This window comes from Mustela nigripes, chromosome 1 (genome assembly GCF_022355385.1).
Source record: "Mustela nigripes isolate SB6536 chromosome 1, MUSNIG.SB6536, whole genome shotgun sequence".
Taxonomy (NCBI): Eukaryota; Metazoa; Chordata; class Mammalia; order Carnivora; family Mustelidae; genus Mustela; species Mustela nigripes.
Genome location: NC_081557.1, coordinates 176,005,393 through 176,017,385, shown reverse-complemented (window position 1 = coordinate 176,017,385; position 11,993 = coordinate 176,005,393). Strand labels below are relative to the sequence as shown.

General features: G+C 38.3%; 1 long non-coding RNA gene across 1 annotated transcript in view; it reads left to right on the top strand.

Annotated features, from left to right (window-relative positions):
* The first annotated feature begins 506 nt into the window (after positions 1-506).
* Positions 507-11,993, top strand: part of LOC132014329 (uncharacterized) — a 17,294-nt gene continuing 5,807 nt past the window's right edge. Inside the window, exons 1-2 of the long non-coding RNA XR_009403290.1 lie at positions 507-590; positions 8,218-8,273. This is a non-coding gene — a long non-coding RNA (uncharacterized LOC132014329). The remainder of the gene's footprint in view (positions 591-8,217; positions 8,274-11,993) is intronic.

The following is an 11,993-nucleotide window of genomic DNA, read 5'->3' as shown; positions in this document are numbered from 1 at the left end:
TCCCTGATTTCTGGACTCTCAGCCCAGGACTCCTAAACCCCCCACAGTGGCGGTTTTCTCTTCCACCCCATTCATCTTTAGGCTACTTGTTTTGAAGACTCTGAACTGTAGTAGTTTAGGGGATCTGACATCCTTCCTCATTCACCTCTGAGAAGTAAAAACTCAGACATAATACTGGGCTAAGTGGATGAGGCTTTTGTCGTGATTCAGAAGAGTTTAAAAAGTCTTCCTTATACTGAAAAAATAAAATTTAAAGTCTTCCTTTTGTGTCCTTTGAAGAGCTTTTCTATCTTTCCATTCCCTTGAGTCTTTTAGTGGTAAACGCAGGGCTTGAGTCAGAAAGAAAAATGAGCAACTTATTAAGCTGTGTTCTAGCCTTTAATAAAGAGATTTCACATAACAGTGTATGATAACTACACTAGAATTACATTTTTTTTAAAAAAAGACATTTCCCTTTCTTTTGGACCCTGTTTCCTTATTCCTGCTAATCTGACTTCCACTGTAGCCTCTCTGACATATGGACCTCGTGAACAGAGTTCGTGTTTGTGAGAATGGCCTGTTTTTCAATCTAGCCAAGAATATTCCAACTGGTACGTATTCTTTGGTATCCTAGAATTCTCTATGGGAAATTAAAATTAATTTTAGTGCATTCTGTATCTTTTGCAAGACAAACTTTTATTCTAGTACCTACATTCATGGCTGTGTTCATAGGTGTGTTCTCATGAATTGAAGGCCAAATAACAACACAGGATGCTATAGCAAGAAAAGTTTTGCAGTAAGTAGTTCAAGTAAGAAAAACAGAGCTACGTGATTCATTGTAGAGCACATGGCAGGACAGAGTCCATGGCAGTCAGACGGCATTTACACTAAAATTGGGTATTATGTTGTTTTCATCTACTTCTTTGCACAGAACAATTTAAAATAGTGTAATTATTAACACAATCATTCATTTCAAGAAATCTTACCTAAAATTTTCCTCTATCATGTTATGCAATCGTCTTACAGAATTACTTCACCTGTAAGTGAAGTAGTAAAAAGGCCAAAAAGTAATTTTTTGTTCCCTTTTCCATCAATCATTGGATAAGATATTTTATTCCAATAGATTTTATAATTGTCATGATACTTATCTTTAAATGAGTAAGAGTCCTATAAAGTTATCAAATGATATCTCATTCAGTTATCATCTGTATATCGCTTGAGGTTTGATTGAGTATGAGACAGGATTATACAGACCCAGTCAAAAGTTCAAGCTCTAGAATTAAGATTCCTCGATCTAAATCTTAGTTCTTTAGAGTCTGAATCATTTTACCAGACAAGTTATTGACCATGTAGCTCTTAATTTCCTGATCTGTAAAATGACGGTAACAAAATGTCTACTTCATAGGGTTGCTGCGCAGATTAAATTATTGACACATGAAAAACACTTAGAATAGTGTTTGGTGCATATTAATGCTCAAAAACTGTGGTGGTGGTAGTAGTATTAAAGTATCAAAACATTTAAAACTGATTTTACATCTTTCTACCATTTCTTTCTCTTTTTTAAAATTAACATATAATGTACTATTTGTGTCTGGGGTACAGGTCTGTGATTCATCAGTCTTACACAATATTCACAACACTCACCATAGCACATACTCTACTTTCTATCGTTTCTACCATAAAGCCAACATTAGTGATTTAGGTTAATTAAAACATATCTTTTCATTATCTTCCAGGGCAAAGATATCTGTATTTGATTTAATTTAAAGAGTAAAGAAGGTGTCACCTTTGGAGATAGGCTAGAGATAGTCAATATGATTCAGGTTGAGGAATGAGCATAAAGAGAAGGATTAAGAAACAAATGTTCATGCTAGTTTGATTTGAATGGGACACAGGATTATGTGGTACAAAACAGAATCAAAAAGGTAGTTTGTTTTCATTCATTTATTTATACATTTTTTTAAAGATTTTATTTATTTATTTGACAGAGTGAAATAGAGAAAATGAGCAGGGGGAGGGACCAAGGGAGAGGGATTGACGGAAGGGGGGAAGAGGGAGAGGAAGAAGCAGACTTCCCACTGAGCAGGGACCCCAACCTTGAGATGAGCCAAGCTGAAAGCAGATGCTTCATCAACTGAGTCACCCAGGCTCCCACATTGGGAATTTAAAGACAGGAGTACTGCTTGTCTACCAACCATATACATGTATCATTACATTTATTCCCAGTGTTTGGGGGACTCAAGAGGAAATGAGCTATGGGAGTTACAGATAAGGCTCCTCAAAAAGGGTGATTTATCAGATTGGTCTTGTAGGTTAGAAAGTTTCTTTCCTATGTGAGACAGGGTTGGGAAAAGTACATCAGGTCACAGAAAAAGAGGAGGGAGAAGAGGAGAGAAAGAGAGACAGCTCTGTTATCTTTACTTGTAAAAGACTTCATTAAACCTTAATTATTCTGTAAAGGTCCTGTCTCCAAATACAGTCAAATTGGGAGGTTAGGCTTCAACACTGGAGTGTCGAGAAGAGACGCTTCAGCACTGGAGTGTAACAGATGGGTGAGGCTTTGAAAGAAACATGGACAGGAAGGGAAAATGAATAAAGGAATGTTAGAGAATATAGAATAATGAAGTTGTTTTATTCTTTGGTGTTTCACTTAGGCAAATTGGTCAGCAGGGTTCAGCTACAGATTTAAGGTTATGAAATAAATTCAGAGGAGTTGCTATTTAATTATGGAGTTATTTAATTATGCTATTTAATTATGCACTGTTTCTTAAATTTATCAGATAAGAATCAACTAGAATATTGTTTTAAAATAGAGATTTCCTTGGTGATTCTGTGTCTCTTATCTGGGTTGGGGTTCTAAAATTTTTATAATCTTCCAAGTATAAGCAACTAGAAAACAGGGAGTTAACTGGGAATAAAAGGACTGGAAGATAACAGTGAAGACTCAGCATGAAGATAACCTAATCACATAACTTTCATAAAGATTATTCATAGCCAAAGGACAAGTGCATTTGGTTGAATAGATCTTGAACTAAGGATTGGCAGAAAGGCTGGGCTCAAGGTCAAGGGCAAAGGGAATCTGAGGTGTTTGTGAGTGTGCAACTGAAATGTTGATCCATGCATTGCAAGCTGAATAGGGATATAGGAGTGACGCCAAGAAGGAAGAATAGGCTTGGGCAAAGAAGAAAGATTAAGGGGCTATTGTCCTGAAAAAATAATGAGGGTTGTGTTTACTGGGAGACTTAAGAGAACTGGAGTATTTAGATTTCAGAAATCAGGACTTCAGCAGTATCGTGGATTCTGAATTTCTGTAGACATGAATGCCATGAAAAATGGCATAGCAATTCTTTACCTCGAATCCATGATCAGAAATGCCGTCAAGGTATTCTTTTTTAAATGAAAGCTGGATCATACTTCTCTGTGTTAAACACTTTCCTAACTCCCCACTGTCTAAAGTAATTCCAAAACCCTTACCATGGCATTTGAGATCCACTGCTGCCTGAAATATTACATACCATCAGCACCCTGCTGCCTGCATACCTCCATGAAAACATTCATTCATGTTTTCCTTTGATTGTGTTTTTTTTAATTGTGTTTTGCTTTTTTAAAAATAAGATTTTTTTATTTATTTGACACAGAAAGAGAGATCACAAGTAGGCAGAGAAGCAGGCAAAGAGAGAAGGGGAAGCAGGCTCTCTGCTGAGCAGAGAGCCCGATGCATGGCTCAATCCCAGGACCCTGAGACCATGACCTGAGCAGAAGACAGAGGCTTAACCCATTGAGCCACCCAGGCACCCCTGTGTTTTGTTTTTGATTGGCAGATTCCCTCTGTCAAGTATTCCTAGTAAAACAGCAAATACATTTTTTTTTAAACTTCTTCAGGAAGGTTTTTGTAAAATAGCCCTCCTTCCTATGCCCAACACACATTAGTTCATCTTTTTCTCCACTATTCCATGTTTATACCGTGCACAGGATTTGTTGTTGATGTTAATGCAGTAAGGTAAGTAAGGGTTATTAACTAAATACCTGCAGAGGGTGTACATGTGATATAAATGCCGCAAATAGGTAGGATGAAAGATGCTGCATGCGCAGGTGCTATGCTGTAACCAAGTCCAACACCTACTCATTAAACCGCCTTTAAAAACATTGCTGGTATAACACAAGAATCACACAAAATACGTCGGAAGCACCTATCATCCTCTTCTGCTACCTGGGTTCACAGCACAACTGAAATGACAGGTCAGCACCGAGAAGCAGCAAATAAGAAAAGCAATCTAAATTGCAGGTGGAAGGCAATTATATGGATAAACAGTGTAATGAGATTAATTCAGTATTTTAGGAGAACAATACCTAGACCATTCTCTGCTAACTGTGTCTCTTACTCCAAAAAGCTCAAAATAAACTAGTCACTCAGAATTGTTACCCAACAAGGAGCTGACAGTGTGAACGTTGCTGGAACCGGGGTGTAGAGACCTACGGCTGTCTCTTTGTTGGCTCTCCCATCATATTGGCCTTTACAAAGCTGAAGAGACCATGTGATTTCCCCCCAAAGTTATAAACATTCTTCCATGATTTATTTACCAGTTTATGTACTGCTTGGAGTCAGCTTTGAAGAGAGACCTTTCAGAGCTTGTCACTGGAAGCAGGTTTTATAGAGTTCTTTCAGCCACATCAACAAAAGACAACTTTAACTACCTATGTTTTGATGGCTCACAAGTCCCTATATCCAACCAAGATTTCTCTCCCGAGCATCAGAGATATATATATCCAACTTCCTCCCAGAGAACTATTAGATGACACCACAGGTATCTTAAACTTCATATGCTCAGAAGTGAACTCACCACTTACCCCTTCATCACCAAAACAAAGAAAAAACACTGCTTTTCTTCACATTCCACTTAGCTGTCCAATGCAGAACCGAAGAGTCATCTTGGAGAACTCCATTATTCTTCTGCTCCTTATCTAACCAAAGGCCAAGTCTTATCAATCTATCTCCCCAACTATCCCTCAAGCCCACCCCCAATGGCCTAATTCCAGTTGGCTCGGATAACCCAGAGACTGACTTCTGCTCTTTTCTATTCTATTCTTTTAAAAAAGATTTGTTTATTTGTTTATTTATTTATTTATTTATTTGAGAGAGAGAGAGAGAGAGCGCAGAGAGAGGAGAACAAGTGAGGATGGAGGTGCAAAGGGAGAAGCACGCAGGCTCCCCACCAAGCAAGGAGCCCCACGTGGAGCTCAATCCAAGGACCCTGGGATCATGACCTGAGCCACCCGGGGTGCCCTTCCAATCTATTCTTTACACTGTAGTTAAAACAAGCTTTCTAAAATGCAAACTGAGGCTTAAAGCACTTTCTCTGTCTTGTACTATTTTAGGACTCCTTAATATGGTCAAGAAAGGGGCGCCTGGGTGGCTCAGTCAGTTAAGTTTCTGCCTTCGGCTCAGGTCATGATCCCAGGGTCCCGAGACTGAGCCCCACATGGGGTGGAAGGGGTGGTCCCTGCTCAGCAGGGAGCTTCTCCCTTTCCCTCCTCTGCTCCCTTTGCTTGTGCTCTCTCACTCTTTCTGTCAAATAAATAAATAAAATCTTTAAAAAATATATGGTCAAGAAAGTCTTGCTTAGTTTGATTCCTGGCTACCTATCTACTGTCTTTTCTGCTATTCCTTCCTTCAAACCCAGACATTTTTTGATTAAAGAAATATTGATTGACTGCCTAATATATGCCCAAAAGTTGGGTGAACAGAATGGGCAATGGAAAGATAGAACATTTTTTAATCATGTAAGTATAGAATTACACACTCTATTATAAAGTCCTATGTAAGAAAAGCAGAGGACATCCTGAGAGGGTATTAGAAAGTGACATCATTTAGATTGGTTACAGGGACCCCAGTCTTGGTACTCCAGCCATAGCTTTCCTAAAAAAAGCTGGTTTCACACGTGTGGGACTCTTCCTTCTCCACCAGCTCATTCACTGCCACCTACTAATCTGTATCTCAGCATATAGAGCACTTCCTCCAAGAAGCCGGCTCTGAGACCCAAAGCCTGGGTTTGGTATTTCTCTGTCCTCTGCAGTTTTCTTATCATTTGTATCATAGTTGTACAGCTTTCCTAGTTCAGTGATACAGGGACTCTGCTTTGTTCACTTTGGATCCATAACTTCTAGAGCACAGTGGCTATTAGAGTGGGTCTTCAACAAATATTCCTTGTATCAATAAATGGAAGAACACTGCTGCCACTGACAGAATCAAAGAAAATTCTAGGGAACTAATGCTCATGAAACATTCTGCCCATTACTACTGCCGCCCAAAGATTAAATCTTGTAATATTTCTGTTGTCCAATTTACCCAAAGATCAATCCCATTTGTATTAGTTATTTGACATATGGTGCCTGACAAGTTCAAGAGGGTAGGAGACTACAAGTCTCCTAAACAGATGCATCTGAAGGAGTTTGTACTTGGGAACTGTAACTCTATTATCAGTAGAGTCTTGTTCTGTCTTCAGGTCTTTTCATCTCCTAGCAGCTATCTTCAACCTCACCCGATCCATCAGGGATCAGCAGTTTGTCCTCATCAGTTGCTTGAGCTCCCATTAACCAACCTGAAATGTTCCAATAAAAATCCACTACAGCCTGACATATTAGGCAGGAAACACAAGGCAACTTTGCAAAACATCATCTGTAAACTGTTGAGGAGGCATAATACAGACAGGTGGTAATATTTAGGAAGTCTACATCATAAATGGACTAATGGGTGAGGTTGAGTCTTTGAAAAATAAAGTTCATAACCTAATGACTTCATTTCTGAATCCAGGTGTGTCTTAAATAGATCACCTGATGTAAATCAGGTTACCTATTGAGAACAGATTAAACAAATTCATACAAATCAGCCAGTTTTCATGCCTTTAACATCAATTCTTGGTTTACTGGGCTTGGTGGCCACTGGGTTGCCTGGTGATCTGTAGCCTTGGAAATCTCCCAGACCACTGTGGAACAATGTAGCTGATGACCCTCACTCTTCTGGCTTTTTCTCCTGAGCAGAAGATCCAGCTCAGCTATATGATGAGGTTAGGAAGAATGACCCGCCATTTCATCTCACCCTACTGCTCAATCTACAGAAGACCTGTGATGGAGCTCAGAGTTCTGACAATACATATAATTGCTTGCTAAGGGAATTGTGAGAAAAAAAAATATGTGATAAGGTAGGGGTATTTGGGTGGCTCAGTCCATTAAGCATCCACTTCAGTTTTGGCTCAGGTCATGATCTTATGGTCGTGGGTTGGAGCCCTGCACCGGGGTTCTAGCTCAGCTCAGATTCTCCTTGAGATTCTTTCCCTCATTTCCTCTCCCCCAGCTCACACACACACACTCTCTCTCTCAAATAAAAATTATTTTAAAAATCTTTAAATAAGAAAATATGACAAGGTCAAGTTCAGCTTTGAATTCAAAGATGTTACATAATACCAACTCCAAATGCTGTATTATTTACTGCCTGAACAACTTATCTCTATGCCTTTATTCATGCTATTTCCTAGAATGCCTTCAGTGTCATGTTTTATATATCTTAATTCTAGCTACTATCCTAACTCAAATGCCAATATGACCACGAAATCTCAGATTTGCCCAGCTAAAAGTGATCTTTCCCTGTCTGATTAGAGCTTAACTGCTGACACTAAATATATACATCTGAGCTTTCCTATGAGTTACACTTCTTGAAGGCTTTGTACTTGGTAGGTGTTTTCAAATATTTGTTGACTGAATAAATATTAAAACTACATGATTTGGTAGAGTAGATGACGTCAAGTTTTCTAGAACTTTGAGTTAAACCTGTGCATTTGGGAATGTCAGCATTCTTTGTAACTTTCTGTTGCACTAAGGAGCTCATATTCAAGCTTATAGTTGTGAATATTTCTCTGACCACAGCTGTCCCGTTAGTCCCATTTCTCCCCCCATACAATTAAACAGCTGTAGTTATTGAACCAGCTAAATTTGTTCCTGCCTTGGATGATTTGTAGTAGCTATTCCCCGAGCCTAGAATTTTCTCTCTCTCTACATGGCTGGAGTTTCATCATTCAGGTTCTGGGTCAGATACCCCTTGACAGAGAAGCCTTACTCAACTGCCTAAGTTCAAGCATCCCCGTCATTTATAACACTATATTTGATTTTATTTCTAGTACCTATTACTAAATGTATTTGTATTGCCCATTTATTTGTTTCTTGGTTTCTTTTCCTCCCTTCAAGATACTGGAACATCTATGGGAGAAGAAATCTTAAGAACGTTCGAAAATGCTCAAGAGGTAACTGTCGAATGAAGGAATGAATGAATGGATGGATGGATGAATGAATGAATTCCAAATATAGCTGCTTTTACATATATTTTTAGTGAGAAGCATCAGGGTATCCAAAAGCACAAGGTTTTATTTGCTGAACTGTCACCAAGGAGGTGGCCTGGTTTAAATTCTCTGCCTAGTAGGAACTTCAGCCATGCCATCTATGACATCTGATGAAGCATACTGGCAACTCCATAAAAACAGGTGAGGACCTGGACAGTACATGTATTTCCAGGCACCTAGCACAGTTCATAGCTTTACATGGAACAAAGTAAGTGAAGGATTAAATATGTGTAGCTTGATTCTCAAACTTTGATTCTTTATCTTAGCATTTATCCAATTATCAACAATAACAGCTATCATTCCTAGAATGATAGGTACTCACTAGATAGGTACTTAATTTTATCATATTAACTCCATTAAATAATTCTTTGAAAAGGATTGCCATTATCATTTTATTTTTTTAAAGATTTATTTATTTAAGAGAGTGAGAGTGTTTATGAGTAATGGGAGGGGAAGAAGGTGGGCATTTTAAGCAGACTCCATGCTGAACATGGAGCCTGATGCCGGGCTCAATTTCACCACCCATGAGATCAGGACCTGAGCCAAACCTAAGAGTGGGATGCTCAACCAACTAAGCCACTCAGGTGCCCCATAACTCGGTTAGATTTTTAAAATAATTTGTTATACTTTTACATGTTTTTAAAATTTCTTATTTATTTTTTACATTGAACAGAGATAATAAACTCAATGATATATGACAGTGCCTAATTTTTTTTTGTAATCATGGTAAAATAACTTTAAGTCTAATAAAAGAAAAAAATCATACATAATTTGATTTCATTTATGTAAAATTTTACGAGTATTTAAGATATGATTTTAAGCTGTGCTTTCCTCTCCATATTTTGGGTATTTTATTTTTTTCAATGTCTATTTTTTATACTCACAAAAGCTATGAAGCTATTTTACATCATATTAAAGTATAAGAAAAATTATAGTAGGTTAAGTGTACAGCAAAACTTGATTTGTTTTGATATTAAGAATGGATTCATGCTACATACTAGTTATTTGTTGTGAGAAGAATTAGTAATTATTTAGCAAAGCTGGAGATAATGGTATTCAAATGAGCTGTTAGGTACATTTAAAATTGTTTTAGTCCAATAAGAACTGGTAATGTGACCGGTTAGATTACAGCAATGGCTTTGGGAATGATATCTGCATCCAATGCCAAATAATCACTTGCTGCTTGCTTCATCTTTAAAATGGGAATGACAGGGACTCCTGAGTGGCTCAGTTGGTTAAGTGTGGACTCTTGATTTAGGCTAAGGTCATGATCTCAAGGTCATGGGATCATGCTAAACCTTTAGAAATCTGAACCTGGGATATTGCATTTCTTATATATATGTTACCCCTCTACCCCATACTGTATGCCATATCATAGTCAGCCAAATCTTTCTAAAATAAACAACTTTTATAGGATTAAACTCACGTGTCTTTATCAGAATTCCAGGCCATCTGCAACATGGGCTCAACCCACTTTTCTCTACTTCATGGGCTCTACAATACACTGACTACACAAATTTTCTTTGTTTAGTACCATTTCTAGGAAAAACTGTTCTCTGTTCTAAGTCCACAGTACCCTTTAACACTCAAATATTATCTTGCCCTGAAGTTTTCTCTGATCGCCCCATCTAATTTATTTCTACTTTAGGCAGGTATCTTTCATAGAATTCATTCATTCTGAAAATATATTTATTGAATACCTACTATGTACAGACACTCTTCAGGGTACTGAGAATATATCAAGAAATAAAATGAACAAAATTCTTGGACTTTATGGAATTTCTGCTCTCCTGGATGGACATAATATACAAAGAATTTGCATACTATGATATCATGTGATAAATGTTACTCTTTTTTTTTTTTAAGATTTTATTTATTTGACAGACAGAGATCACAGGTAGGCAGAGAGACAAGCAGAGAGAGGAGGAAGCAGGCTCCCTGCTCAGAGCCGGATGCAGGGCTTGATCCTAGGACCCTGAGATCATGACCTGAGCCAAAGGCAGAGGCTTTAATCCACTGAGCCGCCCAGGCACCCCAATAAATGTTACTTTTAAAAATGTTACTTTAAAAAAGAGAGGGGTGCCTGGGCAGCTCAGTGGGTTAAAGCCTCTGCCTTTGGCTCAGGTCATGATCTCAGGGTCCTGGTATGTAGCCCCGCATCCATCCGGCTCTCTGCTCAGCAGGGAGCCTGCTTCCTGGTCTCTCTCTGCCTGCCTCTGCCTACTTGTGATCTCTGTCTGTCATATAAATGAATAAAATCTTAAAAAAAAAAAAAAAAGTTGAGAGAAAGAGAGAGAAACAGGATTACAAGTGTTTTTAGAAATTTTTAACAAACTGATGTCTTTCTTAGGGGCCAGCAAACTTTTTGTGTAAAAAACCAACTGGTACATATTTTAGCCTTTGTGGACCATAAAGTCCCTACTATAACTAACTCTGCCATTTTATTACAAAAGTGCCTGCATTTCAATAAAACTATTTATGAACATCAAAATTTGAATTTCATGTGATTTTCATGTGTCACAGAGTATAATTTTTAATCTAATTTATATATTTTTCAACCAAAACTGTAAATTCCATTCTTACCTTGTAGACTGTGCAAACACAGCCCGAGTCCAGATCTGGCCCGTGTGTTATAGTTTGCCAACTCCTGTGTAAACAAGTGAAAGGTTGAAATTAGTAAAGACTTGGGGAAGATATAAGGGAGTGAGCCCACAGACAGGTAGGAGGAGAGTACTGGAGGCAGATGGAACAGTCACTGCAAAATTGCTGAGGGGAGGGAATGCCTGGTATATTCGAGGAAGGAGCAGTGAACCAGTGTACTGAAGCTGACTGGGGGAGAGAGAGAGAGGTGGGAAGGAGGGAGGAGAGGCAATAAAGGTTGAGATTGAATAGTAATTCATTTAAGCAATTTAGCTTTTACTCTTAATGAAAATTTGAGTCACTGGAAAACTTTGAGCAGAGAATCTGATTTATCTACAATCACAGATGACAACTATAGCTTCTTAGACCTAGAAGGAAAAAAAGAAAAGATTATCTAGTCCCCCCGGGCCACACAGGCTTAAACTCAAAGAACCAACTTCAACTGAGGTGCTATGTTGGCAAAGACTCTGAGCCAGAAACCCTTCTATCATTAATTGGCAATTTCTGCTCAAATGTGGGGCTAATGGTGTCAGGCGCTTGTGGTCCTCATCTAGTCTAGCCTTCACATCTTCACATCCAACACTACTGTCGAAGTAATGGCAGGACTTCTGATTCCTAGATTAGTGAGTCTTCACTGTGTCTTGGTCCTCTCTTGTGTCAGTTTTTACATTTAGGACAATAATCAACACATCTCTCTCCTGGAGAAGCTGGAAAGACACTAAATTCAAAAGCTGTATGGAGATGAGGATTACCAATGCAAATTTATTTCCTTGTATCTACAAATTGTAATTTATAAAGCATTTTTATCTTTATCTTATTTAAGTCTCAGGATTCTTCATAATCCCATAAAATCATCCCAGGGCCCTAAGCACGGGAGAGCAGGCCCTCCAGGCAGCTCTTAACTTGAACTGCATTTGTGTGAGATCACTGAGATTTCTTTCTTTCTTTCTTTCTTTCTTTCTTTCTTTCTTTCTTTCTTTCTTT